This window comes from Merops nubicus, unplaced genomic scaffold, assembly GCF_000691845.1.
Source record: "Merops nubicus isolate BGI_N331 unplaced genomic scaffold, ASM69184v1 scaffold5874, whole genome shotgun sequence".
Classification (NCBI taxonomy): domain Eukaryota; kingdom Metazoa; phylum Chordata; class Aves; order Coraciiformes; family Meropidae; genus Merops; species Merops nubicus.
Genome location: NW_008606153.1, coordinates 91302 through 106724, shown reverse-complemented (window position 1 = coordinate 106724; position 15423 = coordinate 91302). Strand labels below are relative to the sequence as shown.

Genomic DNA, 15423 nt, shown 5'->3' with positions numbered 1-15423 from the left:
ATACTTTATCAAAGCTTTTTTCAAGGAACAGGTTTAGTATTAACAGTGGTATCAGGAACTTGTCAGCAAAGACTGACAGTAAAAAACAAACCAAAAAAATACCCACAAACCAAAACCAAAGCCCAAACAAAATAAAGCAAAACGTAAAACACTCTCTTCAAAGACCACCACCAAAGATTTAACTGAATATGAGGCAGATATGCAATTAGCTGTCTTTCTTACCTAAAAATAAATAAATAAATAAAGGAAATAATTACTTCTGCTACTATAAAAGGTAGTGTCTAAAATTCAAAGTCAGGAGCATCCCTTCCAGGGAAAAGCTCCCACAAATCCTATCACAGTCCCAAATATATTTTGGCTACTTGATATCACTAAGCTAAAATAGATTTGTATGTGCATTACTCTTAAAGCTGATGTATTATGAGTATCCTTATTATTCTAAGAATTAATACAAACATTTCTTCATTTAATTCATGCTGCAAATACATTATAAGAATAGTATTTGCAGCATGAGATTAAACTTTGTACAAAAAAACCCACTGGAATTTATATCAATATTTGGAGTTTATTTCTACTCTAATTATTTAAACTCTTCTAAGAAAGATAGTCTTCCAGTTAATAACTTAGCAACTTGAAAATTCCTTTGCATTTTTATTACTGAACTTCAAACTTTATTGAAAGTAGCTCCTTTCTTACTTGAACGAAAAATTATTAAGAATCTAGAAAAACAGTCATAATTTAGCTACTACAAAATGGAACAATTGAAAAGCAACTATGATGGGTCAAGCCCAAGGACCCACAAAGGCCATGATTTTGTTGCTGGCAAGAAACAACAACAGATACATAAAACATATAAGAAAGGTAAATGTTTTCTGTTGTCAAATGAGAACAAGAAAAAAATGTATGTAATTAATTTAGTAGCTACAAATTCAAAGGAATAAAAGGTATAAAATGACAGTCATTCGACTCATTAAGCCACTCCTGCAGGTAGAAGAATCCTGCATTTTCTGGCATCTATTAGTCATTAGATCTTTATTTAATGTCATTTAATGTGTTAGATTTTGGGGACAGAGGAAGTTCTAGTGAATATCACAATAAGAGTGTATACTAATTAATCTCAAGATTTATGACTTTCAGCTTTCATGAAAAGTCACAATTCCTTCCAGATGCCTGAGATTTGAGAACTCAAGGTCAGTAGGAAAGAAGTAAGAGATCTTGTCTAAACCGATAAACACATATATGTGTATGTTTATACATGCATAGATATAGAAACATGCATACACTCTTGTATACTTAGATGCATCATTCAGTTTGGTTGAAAAGCCAGTTTCTCTACACCTAAAATAATGTAAATATTGTATTAGGTACCCTTATTGAAAGAACACTGGACAGTGAAGTTTTTAATTAGAAACAACTTGAACAGAAACAGCACAATCATGCACCTTTTACAATTCCCAACATATAACATTGAGACATACTGTAAAGGTAAATACAAACAGTCAAGAGATGTTAATTATTGTTAAACTGAAAGACCAGTGTCAAGTTACAACAATGCATTAAAAATTACATTATACAGTACATCTGCATGTCACTATCATGTCAACTACTTTTACAGTTTCTAGTCAAATTTAATTATTAATCCATTCCAGATTCTGAGTGCAGTTGTTTTCCCTAACTAATAGTGTCACTCTTCAAATATCAGACAGGTAGCCAGAATCAGAATCACAGAATCACAGAATGTTTGGGGTTGGAAGGGACCTCAGAGATCATCGATCCAACCCCCCTGCCAGAGCAGGACCATCTAGTCTAGGGCAGGTCAGGACATGGTTGTTAATACTGAATCATGAACGTGGATATTAGTTTGATACACAGCTCAACTTTCTTCACAAAACTGTTGGCAAGCACCCCAGGTTTCTATCTCCTGCCCTCATAGCTCTCTTCTCTCCAAATTCTCACACCTACAGCTCCACAAACCTCAACTCAAGCAGTGTTGGATGCATAAACAATATACAGTGAGGGCCTATGTAGGAATTGGTGATCTCTTCAGTGTTCTGAAATATATGAATGAAATTGCTCCAAAGAAGGAAAATGTTGCTTAAATTTACAAGAACAATGGCTGCTACACAGAGATGTCCATTAATTACTTCCCACAGAGCACTGTCAATTTACTCAGCCTTTACTTAAAGAGGATCTTTATGCCATTTTTATTTAAGAGCTTAAATCTCCACCCTCTATGGGGGCATGAAGTCATCTGAGCTTGTTTCAATATAACTGTAGCTGGCTCATTAATGATCTTTCTATGTGAGAGCAGACAGATTGTTCCCAGCCATTTAACCAGCTTTTTAAAAAGTCTGTCACTGTCTTTCTTTGCAGAAGTAAGATGTAGGAAATGGAAAAATATCCACAAATATCTTCAGCACAGCAACATAAAATATGCTACCTCACTGAATCAAGTCTTGAAGCCATAAGACAACTAAAATAATTTTCACTGCTTTAATAGACTTTGTAGTTTATAAAATTAATTACTTAAGCTGTATTTACTTGTCGTTTAAAGACAAACATAAGATAGATGATAAAAGGCGATCATTCCCAGTTTTCATGCAGAATTAAGAAATACTGAGAGAGAGCAGAGCAGTGAAAGACAAGTTAGTCATACTTTTTGGTATCAACCATGATGCTTGACTGAGTGAAGAGAATGTATCCATTCAGAAAGGTAAGAAGGAGTCTCCTTCTGGAACACTTCAGAGCTCAACAGTTGCAAAGCCCAAGAATACAATATATATTTATTCATAAATTACCTTACCAAGTTGTGCTAGACTTTGTGCTCAGATGAGTTATGAACAGAGGTTACAGGTGAAAACCTACAACTACAGAAGCCAATGGAAATCAAGGGAGGATGTCCTTTCCATGTTTTGTAAAGGGGTACTGACTTTTATAAGTGCTCATCTTGATGGAAGCCAGTGCCCTTTGAGAAGCAACTGATTTAAAATCAGATGCTCTCTCAAATGAAAGAGATTCAAAGCAATCCTAAAGGAAAAAAAATCCCTATTACTACAGAACACTTTGTAATTGTATTCAATCAGCTATCCTAAAACCCCTCTAATATTAAATCCTGTTTCTTTTTATGATTACAAAACAACACTTTAGAATACCTTAAGAAAGAGCTCACTTTCTTCTTTCATCATAGTTTCAAAATTTTCTTCTTACATCATATTTTCCATGTCTGACACAGAACTATCCCTAGCACTATGAAGACAAGTCACTGTCAGCTAACATATAACCCAGCCAGTGATGGAACATGAGACATATGTCAAATATTGCTGCTACAACACTGAAGTGAACGTTAAGAAACTATATCCATTCTTAAAGAGATGTCTAACAAGAAAGTAAAAGGTAGATTATTACTTTGTGTAAAACGCAAGCATCCTTAACTAAATTTTGAAGGCTCTGATTCTTCAAATTGCATGTAGACAAACTTTGGTCTGTGGGAATTACTTCAAGGAAACAGCAAGACATCTAAAAAGAAAATCACTGTTCAAGGTTATTTGTAATGAAATCTTGCCTATTTGAACATTACAAGCCAGTTTAAGTATCTCTTTCAACCAATTTCCTCTGATTCAGTGTATCTATCTTGAATAATTAGGGATCTTTCTAATACTTACATTTTGTAACCTTCCCAAATTGCTACAATATATACAATATATTTGACTATATTAACATTTATTGTGTATATATGTATGTTATAAACACACAGACATACATATACCATAAAAGAATAAAGAAGTTCTATATGCAGGTGCAAACGATTAGAAATATTTGCCACACTGTCAAAACTCAGCTGTATATTCTCTAAGTGCAATACTGTACCACAATTACCATAAGGATGCCATATTACCAAGCAAATTGCTATGTGTAAAATATGATGAGAAAGATTAAATATTTTAAACAATCCAGACAGTATTCTCTTACAATGACAGTCATCCTATACCTACATAGAAGTCTTCAATATCAGTTTGTCTGCTTGACTAATCTACTTCAGTGAATCATATGTCTTCTCACATTTTCTTTAGGCATTGGTCAAACAAAAACATTGTGCTTAATTTTGTGCATTTGAGACAAAAGAAGGGTCTCATCCTATTCTCAGAGTGTTTTCAACTTCGCAGCACTGTATCTTCTATCCCTTTCATATCCCTCCTGGTTCACCTCATATTACCAAGCTTCTTACAGACTGTTTTCCCACCTCAGTCACTCCTTCTAGGCAAAACCTTCAGAATAAAAGCCAGCTCAAAGAAAATTTCTTCAAAAAAGTGTAGTGGATATATTCCACTGATTCTTCCTCACAAAAGTTAATTCCAACTATCTTGCATAATGTCTTTCTTATTTCACAATACATTTTGAAAGGTGTCCACTGTAGAGAGTGCTCTGCTCCATGCTTTCATCTGGTCAATTAGTAGCAAGGCTGCAGTTTGTGTGTACTCTTAGAGAGTGAGAGTGCTGAAAAGTCCTTTTTTTGTCTAGCTGAGATTTCAGTAGATCATGTCATACCTTCATTTTTACCACGTACTGGATGTTAGCATCACCTCTGCTGTTATTCCCAGTACAACAGCAGCAACTTTGGCTAGTACATCAATAACTGATGTCAGGATACTCCAGAGTAAAAAGCTCTAAGAACAAAAAATGAGTTTCATGGTTCCGACTAATACTGTCAGTCTTCTGGGCACACACTGAAAGCAATAATACACAACTGCATAAGCCAGGAGGGCTTCTGTCTGGTAAAATGAAGAAAATTTTTAATGAGATGCCTATGCTACATATTGTCGTAATCTCTAAGTATAGAATTCTTTCTTAAAGTTAGGCTGTCCATAAGTACTTCAAATATAATTTTACAGATGTACTAAGCACACAAGAAAGTAACAAAAATCAAAAGAACTAACTCTTTTTGGAACAAGCATTATCATATTTTTTTCTAATGACTTCAAAGCCTGGCTAGTCAGTGATGGCAGCACTGCTCAGGGAACGCTGCAGCATACAGCTGGCACATCTCCATACTACTAGTGAAGTGCTATTTACATAGCCTGAGCTGATCCCCACAGAACTTCTCCAGTAGGCAAACTGGAGAAGTTTACAGAGAGGAAGTCTAACAGCCATAAGATGCCCAACAGGAGAGCCCATCTGATAAAACACATATAAGACTGTACAGCCTTTTGCACTGAGATATGTTTACTCCATTTAGTGGATAAGGTGTTATTTGAGGCTATTTTAAATTTTAAAAAATAATTTCTTACAAGGTCTACTGCTTAATTTGCCCAGAAATTACAGGCAGGAAATTCAAAACCATTCACAAGTCTTATACTTACTTTCTAGAAAACAGGAACTGTACAGTCAGCAGAGCTTCACAGACTCACAGTATAAGAGAAAAACAAGATAAGTACCTGTGCAGGCCAGGAGATTAAGTGAAGCCATACAATATAATTTTTAAATATGATGTCAGCACGATGACATGTCTCATATTAAACAAGAAGAGTATCCTGATTTCTGTCTGATAAATACAGTCTGCAGTCAATTACAGTGCAGATAAATGTTGCTTGTCATCATTTCTTCCTTCTCCTAAGCTTACCTTTATCTTCTGAATTGTGTCATTTCAATTTTTTGTGCACTCTATCATCAACACCACTCTGCAATACAGAGGCAGAGATCTAATTACATTATGCATGTCTAAGGATGTGTGCAATATGACTTCCTTCAGATCTGCTCTGAGAGGCTTTTGCCCCCTAAACTAGGACTTATCAGTTTGCCCCTTTTCCTAGAGCAAAATGTACAGTAACAGAGCAAGTACCAAAAAAGAACTTTGTGCAGCAAATAAAACATTTCTCCATTATTATGGCAGAATAAAACAATTGTCCCATCATATTAATTCCAATGTTTTTAATTTTCTCTTTACGTGGATAGGAAAACTTTCTGTTCTTCTCCTTCATAAGACATTTATTCAATACATTCATGAATGTACCCTGTGACACAAGGATCAGAGCAAATTGGTGCTTTCTGAGCTCACTAGCTCCCTTGCATTAACAAAGCTGCTCCATCCCACTTCCTGTGCTTGGGCTCCTTCCAGAGCCAGGTCAGTATCTTTCATTCCTTTAAGCCATGTTAGTTTCTATGTAAAAAGCCACAGTTAGGGATACAAAGTAGTACACAAAACTTAGTGAGAATGTTTCTGTTATTTACTGTCTACACTGCAGTTCTGTTTTGCTTCCTTCCTACAAACTTTTGTTCCCTCTGCTTCACATTACACTGAAATCTGAAAATATCTTTTTTCCACTGACCAAAACCAAATATTTACCAAACCTACAACCAGTTGCACCTCTACAAACCTTACTGGATAAGAGTAGCCCCTCTGAAATCAACAGGACATTTAATATGCTGAATTGTTATAGGACAGGTTCCTAAGAGATGCTGTGTATTTCAGGTTCAGACACATTGGCTTTTACATTTCTCATCTCCGTTAGTCAAGCACAAGTTATCAGGTTCAAAACTGGAACAGCTATATGAAATTGTATGGTGTGTAATATAAAAGAAAAGATCAAACTAGACAGGTATAAGGGCCCTTTTTGATTTAAAACCTAAGACATCATTTCATGTTTTAGATTTGTTTGGGCAGAGATTACTTGAAAAGTGAAATTTCCAAATGGTACTGAAATTTAATGCTGGACTCTAAACTCTTCGGTGCAGGAAAATTCCTTCATATCTATACACAATAATTATTAATCTTTTTATATTTATTTATTGCTCTTTATTGGCTTTATGCTGTTCTTCCTTCTGTTACTGCCCAGTGTTGATTCCCATCAAGCTATGGTAACTAACTCAAATCAAAGGAAAAAAATCCAGAACTTCTCACATCTCAGAACTAAGAATTACGGATATCCAATATACATAAATTAGTACAATTAAACCAGTTATTTTTATCAGTTTTCCATCCGTGTCCACCAAATGCTGGAATTCTCCTCAAGTGATTAAGAAGGACTGTAGTTTAATAAGAGAAAGTTAATTTAACCTTGCAGATATGGTTTTAACACCTGAAGAAATTCTGACAATTCACTCAACACTTGTGTGAAATGAAAGACTTTGTTTCCTTTTTATAAAATTTTAACCATGTATACTTGGCAACATCAATATCCAATAAGAGATTAGAGTATCACAACTAATAAGGTACTAAAATACCTCAATAAATAATGAAGATTTTCCAAGATTTCTTTCCCTTCTATCCTTTAAAAATAACTGTTTTAACTGTTGCTATTTCCACAATCAGATTTGTAATAGTATAATATTCTTAAACAGATTGAACGCAAAGCATTCCTCTCTAGACTTCTGAAGAAGAAGAAAATATCAATGGAGAATCATGGCAAGTTTACACATAGTAAAAAGGATCTCCTGAAAAATTCTGCATATGGGACATACAAATTTGGCACAATGAGACGAGGCAGAGCTAAGGAAAAGCTAAAATGTCTACCCTGGTCCCTACAAAATTACTTCTGGAAAACTGATTTCTATAAGATGTTATAGAGATTTCTGAATCCTCTTTGAGTAAAATTAAAATAGAATCTTTAACTTCACCTCCAATGATGAACTGAAATAGTGAAAAGCTCTCATCTTACACCTATAATGTCTCACTACTGTGATAATTTTCAGTATGCCTTATTATGCTTTGCAGCACCCCAAACTCACATGATAGAGAACTCCCTACTGAAAACTAGCTAAATAAAGACAGACTTCTCACTGAGGAAATCTAGCAGGATGCTGGTGTACATTTGGGGTGCATGGACAGTTTGACATGGATTTGGCCACAATGAGCTCCAGGATGTTTTCTAGAGTTCAATCATCAATAAATACAGGTGAAAACACAGCTATACCATATTGTTGCTTTTATGTTCATATCCTTATGACTTTTGAAACTGAATTCTAAAAAAACTTCTCTTTAATATATTATGCTTATCACTACTATTAAATTGTATAATCCAGTAAGTGCTTTTTCCCTTGGGTATTTATTAACAATTTACTTTCTGCAGACAAGTGCACAAATATGATTAGCTTTTGCAAATTGCTTCTTATTCTGTTACTGGTAAGTAATTTTTATATTACAGCACTGTAAACAGATGCAATTTTTCACTACATATTCAGCAGTAATGAGCTAATTCAATGTGTTAAAAACAACAAAAGATCTTCAAGAATGAGCTATTTGCTTCAATAGTCCAAGCTCCACTGAAAGCTACATTGAAATCACCCATGACAGGAAGTTAGAAAATACTCTAGAAGTCCTGTTGCAAAAGAAGAACTTTCTTTAGTATTCAAATCCTCAATGTGTTCTGCTTCCTTCCTAGCACGCACATTATTGATCAGCTTCTGGCACATTGATTTGGAAGTTACTTTTTGCACATAGCTAATATACTTCATTACTTTTTTTATAAAGGAATGACGTTTTGGCAGGAGCTCTACAACTATTTCATTATACACTCCTATGAATTCATTATACACCAAAATCTAGAAACAATGAACCGTGCTGTTTTCATTGCCCTTTGGAAATTGCAATGACCACCTTGCTGAGAGGAAAACAAAACAAAACAAAAAGATAGCAAGCATGTTAAGTTTAGATTGTGTGGGTGAAATCTTGGCACCACTTAAGTCAACAGAAATGTTGACATTTATTTCACCCTGGACTGGCTACTGAAAGCAAGTGTGATGTTCCACCTGGATCCAGTGGAAAGAAGTTAAAGATGGATGGACAGTCTTATAATAAGCCAAGAAAACAGTACGTACAGCATCAAAGAAACATGTCAGGTCAGCAAAAAAGGCCACACTTTCACCACCAAAATGTGTCATATGCAACTAGGAATGTACTCCTTGTCTACTCTCACTATATAATTTGTTTGGGTAACTCTACAACATCTTAGCTGGTGTTAAGTACTCACACTCAGCAGCTACAGGATACATGCATACACTCTGCAAAATACTGACAAGATGAAAACTGATAACACCCAGGAAAATTTCACTCAAATGGAAATTATTTAGTTTGTTTCTCTGCTCTTTCTTTACAAGTTTTGACTTAATTCTGCTAGAGTCAACCACAACATTTTAGTGATCAGTACAGGAATATTACCCTCTTTCTTTTCTATTACAGCAAACCTGTTTGGGAAGAGTACCTCTGTGTATATACATACATGGCTACACACACAACCACAGGCAACCTGCCATCTCACCAGGAACAGTATATTAGATGGAAAAGTTTCCAGTATGAGTACACTTGATACATATATACAGCAGATGTCCATCTGTAAAGCTAGCAAACACTCTCATATTTTTGTCAGAGAGATATATTCTGTTGTCTTGCTTTTTTACTGCGTTCCAAATAATCTGTGCAGACAGATATAAAGCCAACAGCATATATCAGACACACTACATAATAATATCTAAGGAATAAAACATCAGAAGCAGGTAGATAACCCCTAGAATCTGTGTGACTATCTTTCCAGTTTAAAGCAATTTCCTATTTTTGATCCTGGCATCAAATTACACCCAAGTCCATCCCATAATAAAAATATAACCAAAATATAATAAAAATAAATAGAATAACTTAATTTACCTCCAAAATACAGTGCTTTAAACTATAAACTATTTCAATGACAGTTATTCCAACATGAATGAACCATAGACAGACCAAAAAACCAAGGAAGGACCCCACATTAAAAAGAACAGTAAAGATGCAAGTACAAACAATGAGGAAGGAAGGGTAATGGCAGGCAGCAAACACTGTGACTGTAAAAGCAAGTACTTGCCTTTGTAGGTTGTTATGAGCTATAACAATTAGGATAAAGACTGCCAATGATCCACATCAGCCTGCCTGAGAAGAACTGTTAACTCTCCCAGGCCATTTTTTCCTGCTTTCAGAGCTCATGGTGGCTGGAACCAGCTTGGCCTTGTGGTCATACATGCCATTCACCCCAGAGCATCGTGAAGCTCCCACTCCTAGCTCTGGTTGAAGTGTCCCTGTGTGCCACCTACTCTGCCAGCTATAGCATAAACTGGATAAAATATCACCATATAATGATGCACACTTACCAAGTAAGAAGAATTTTGAACTGTACAGCACTGTGACTGTACCTCAAAGATGGGTTGAGAGTAGGATCTCGGGTACTATCCAGAGCTCTACTGATTTTAGTCAACTTTAAAAAGTCACACTCTCCAAACAAGATTCCAAAGGCCATCAGGACAGAAGCATGAATGTTACATGCAGTCTGTGACCTCTTACAGCTTGCAGGACTGTTGCATTTACAAGTGAATAGGACAACTAGGCTAAGCTTAGGCCAACTGGCTTTAGCACTCAGAGTCCTACCAGGTCTAGACATTATGTAAGTTCTAATACTTTCTCTTTATAGATGGTTGAGTCTTTAATCTTTAATTCAGTACTTCTTTAGTTTCACCTTACAGATATAGTTTCATCCTCAATATTTTTGACCCTCAGTCTCCTAAATAATACATATTATTGCATTCCAAATATGAAGCAGATATTTTCTTCCATCTGAGAATTTTAAGATATATTAGCACCTTCAGGCTTACACACAGTAAAACAACAGGTTTCTTCAGGCAGACAACTGGCCAGATATATAATTGGAAGCTTTCAGACTAAGTCAAAGGGTTTACTAGTCCAAATATGGTATGAGGACAAGCAGTTGTCTGCTAATAATGGATTAAATTTATGACTGAATCATTTATTCAGTCAAGTGCAAACATGCCTTTCAGTCAAATATGTCTATGACTTCTGTAGATTCAGGAATACGGGTCCAAAACACCTTGATGTTTTATAGGAGAGAGTCCCTACCTTCTTAATACAATCAGACAAACCACACCATAGGCCCTGGTAAACTTTTAACTGCACAGCTTTATTACCACAGGAGCTAGAAACATAATTTATTGTCTGTATGAACTTTTGCTTCACATGGCTCTACGGATCCCTCTCTCTCTCCCTATTTAAACCAGTCACATCTTCAAAAAGGTGGAGTCTGCTACTGTTCAGCAAACAAACAGAAGTTAGGGATTACTTTATCACAGAACATTAGTAGCTTTAATCTGTAGGCCTGAACATGTGGTTATTTATAGTGCAAGAATTTCAGAAAATGACTTGAGAGTTATATTAAGTATAAGATCATCATCCTGTTGATTTATGTCTTGTGCTGATAAAAGAGAATTATGAGAACTATGCTTCTGCTCAACAGGCCTCAAGGGCCAACCCAATCACTTATCAGTCTGAAAATGCACCTTTGCACACAACAGAAAAGCTTTCAGTGAAATACTAAGGGCCCCTGTCTTGTCCTAAATGTAATTCATGTTTCTGTAAAGAGTATACTGAAATGTGATGAGTTTCTGTTAGTGTCCCAGACAAGCAAAATCCTGGCTTCTAAGCTACAGTTCAAACACATCAGTTCATTGTGAATACAAGTGCTCAGTTAAAAATACATATTTAATATTGGCGGGAACTGCTCTATAGGAAAAAAAGAGTTATACCTGCAAAACACACAGATTCTTGTGACTGCAACAAACAATTTCAAAATTTGAATTAAAATTCAAAGCCCAGTTACTGCAAGTGGCTACTCCTCCCCACTATGAATGAATCTCTTACCATTCTTACTGTTTCATGACCGGAGCAGCCATAATAAACTATGAAGCTGATTTCATGAGGACATTGGTGGGGGTGGAGGGCAGCACATTGAGGGAAAAAGTGGTTAAATATTTCTGGTCTCCACTTTCCCATTCAGGGAATATAGAAATCAGAAGATTTTTTGAGAGAGGCCACACATTATCTGTGTTAATTTTAAAAATCCAGATTTGAAGAAGCTAACCATGCAAACTATTGTATTAGTTCTTTTGTCATTATGTCTTGCCAGAAAAGAAAAAAAAAAGAAGAAAAAAGCAGAAAGCAGTTTACTGATAGACTTCATCCATCATAATTTTCATATAGGCCTAATTAGTGAAGGAGGGGGGCAAATATTTATTAAGTCTGACTTTAGAGAAGATCTGAATCCCAGGTAACCCCAGCTGAAAAACAAGACTTTCACTGGCCAGACTAATGCATTTCAGGATTCTGTCTTCAAGCCTTTCTGCTCTCTGGACTTGGGCACATTCTCATTGGATGATTTCTCCTTTGCTTTCAACCAATATCTTTATGATCATTCAGCATGAGTAGCTCCTGGATGGATCTAATTATTCTCCTACCATTTACTCTGACATTTGAAATTTTCCAATTCTCATATCACTTCTTTTCTGTCACTGTATCCCAAGTATTAATCATGACCTATGACAGACTCAGAGTCTCTTTTCTTTCCACATATTATCATACTCAGCATCATCACACCTGTTATTCAATATTATTTATTTGTCTTTTACATAGCTCCTTCTCCCTGTTGCATGCCATAGAGCAATACATGTACTCCAACTATTATTCAATAAACTACAAATTCTGAAAATAACTTCATTTATCCTCAAACATTTTATACAGGCTTGACTTCAACTGCTCTAATATGTTATCTAGAAAGTTGAATCATATTCCTACTGATTGTCAAACTCTCTTCAAAGAAAACTTAAAAATGTATTTCAGAAAGTATTATCCCATTAATTCATTTGCCAATCTCTTGCTTCTCTCCCTGCATTATACTCTTAATTTCTGATCTATTAGAAAATAAGCTCTCTAGAGAAAATACCTCATCTTAAACAGCTATATACTGCACAGATATTTAGCTGTAGACTCCTTGTGTAAATGAGCCATGGTACATCCCAAGTTTTAAATCAATTACTGATTAAGCAGTATCTCTATTATTTTTAAGATCATTATTGCAGAGTAATTCAGACCATGCCAATAACATGTTTTCTGACAAATGATTTCCAGTGTATCTTGTGACTAATGGTTGTTTATATCAATGGACACTCAGCAAGAAACATGACAAAAAGGCTGAGCCCATTTTCTCTTGGGACCTTGCCTTGATGCATGTCCCAGATCTTTCTCATTTTATTAGTCTAGACAATGTTGTAACAAGCTTCTCTCAGGTGTGAAATGTAGATCTTTAACTCCATAGGAATCCTTCTTCCTTTACTATTCCTTCCATTAGTTTAGGACATGAATAATAAAAGATTAGATCCTTCTTGGAAGGATGACCAAACTAATGCTTTGGGTTGAAACTTCTTTACTATCGAATCCCTGCTTGGGTGAATGCACTCAATCAACCCTACAAGAGAGAAAATGCTACGTGTTGATCATTACTAAAACACGATCTATTTTGGTGAAGAGTCTGTATCAGAACCCCCTTTATTTTTTTTTCTCACTGCAGCTCCCACTCCTTGTAATCCCTGCTGCTGAATGTCATTGGATCTGTTCCTTTCTTCTCTTGAGTATCTGCTCTCTCCTTGCTTCTTGCCAATTGTTTTGGTGGCAGCACACCTCTTACAGAACTAACTTAGCACAAGCCAATCTAATAGGCCTACAAAGATTGCAGCCTTCTCTCTGCCTCTCATGGCTTGTTGGCTTGCCTTCATAGTAAGGCCAGTCTCACCAACTGAGAGATGGGACTCAGACTCTAGAAAAATAACCAAAATGGTGCTGCACCATTTTTAGTGCATTTTATTAATGTCTTCCATCCTGTAACAACATGATGTACATTTTCTTAGCTCTTCTGAGACTTAAGTTTCATTCTTATAGCCTTTTCAAGCACTAAAGAGCTACAGACTAGTCAAGTAAAATAATTTTAGAAAAAAAAAGATTCTTAACCACTGGGAATTATATAGCATAAAACACTGTCAAGTGCAGTAAAAATCGTTATTCCTCCAGTGTCTGCGGTGTTTATTATTTCCATATATTCCATGTTTTCTGATATCTTCAGACATTGTTACTCATTGCTACTTCTCACAATGTGTTTACCTTAGAAATTGACTTTATCATAACTGTTTATCACTACATAGTATTCTGGTATAAAAATCATATTAGAGAATAAATTGACAAGTTATGACAGGTCCCTTGTGGTAGGCTAGTTGACTACAATTGTATTAGTGAAGAACCATGAAATATCTCTATTCAATAAAAAAAAAAAAAAAGAAAATTTTCTGTTATGTCATTACAATAAGTGGTGAGTCTATGGAAAGGTAATGTAGAACGATGTACCCTGAAAAATAAAAATTATGCAACATATTCACACTAATTACTAAATCGTAAAAATAAGCAGGTTGTCACTTTGGAAGAAAAACTTCTATAGAAGTGATGAAATTCTGTATTTGGCAAGCAAGGCATTCAAGCAGACAGAAGATAGGAGTGAGCCTGTTTGAGCGATTATTTGATTTGCAATTTAGTACTTTTATCATCAATTTAAATATAAAAACCCAAAGTATCAGAGTGAATATCCCATAGTTTTAAAATTACTGTATATATCATTTGCCTATTATATTATGACATTTGGACATGTTTTGCACTGCTGAGCAGACTTAGGTGAGCGATAATAATGCTGAAGTGTCTGCATCTAATGAAAACATAACACCTTTTATTTGGTAGCATGGCTTACTGCAAAAAAGCAATATATCACTGTCCTGAAAATGGCCAGCAGGAATAGGAAAATGAGATACTGCTAATTAAACCTTTTATGTAAAAACATGATTGCTAATCAAATCTTTATTACTCCATGCTCTCACATTCTGCTTTCTTCATCCTGTACCCCTTGCAGTATCAGATTTACAGTCTTCTTAATATTTTTGGGGTGTTTTTGTTTGATATTGTGAAAGGATAAACTTGTGACAACAGTAATTTAAAGAACTAAAACAAAGAAGTGTCTGTGGGAGGAAAAACAATGGTACAATTAAACCACATCTGGTTATTCTGGTAGCTAATTAAAAGTCATATTTAAGTTAATAGCAAAATATAAAGTATTTCCCCAAGCTGAAATTCCATCATTTTTGTGAAAGCTGAAAAACATCTTTATTAAAGAAGGCAAAATGCTTGGCATTAGATACACAGAATGCCCCTACGTTCAGAAGTGTGTTACTCAATAATAATCACAATATAAGCCATATTTCCCTTAAAGAAAGATGCCTTTAATTTTTAATTATTTCATTCAATGATTCATATTATTGCTATGATATTTGCTATACAGCCACTTCATATAAATACAATACTAAAGATAAATATTACCCTAGCCAAGCATCTGATTAAAAGCCAACAAAATGGGTTTTAAAAGAATTCTGGGCTAGCATATACTATGTCTCTCCTAGTGAAGTGCCACATAACTATTTAATTTTTAATTTATATAATGACAATTATAGCAATATTTGTACAATGAAGTGAAAAAGCTACAAGGTATTATTTGAAATAGAAAAACATTCTTCTAATTATGTAGGGAA

At 35.1% G+C, this 15423-nt stretch overlaps 1 protein-coding gene across 1 annotated transcript in view; it reads right to left on the bottom strand.

Annotated features, from left to right (window-relative positions):
• Positions 1–15423, bottom strand: part of ZNF385D (zinc finger protein 385D) — a 165326-nt gene that overhangs the window by 66924 nt on the left and 82979 nt on the right. The window lies entirely within an intron of this gene.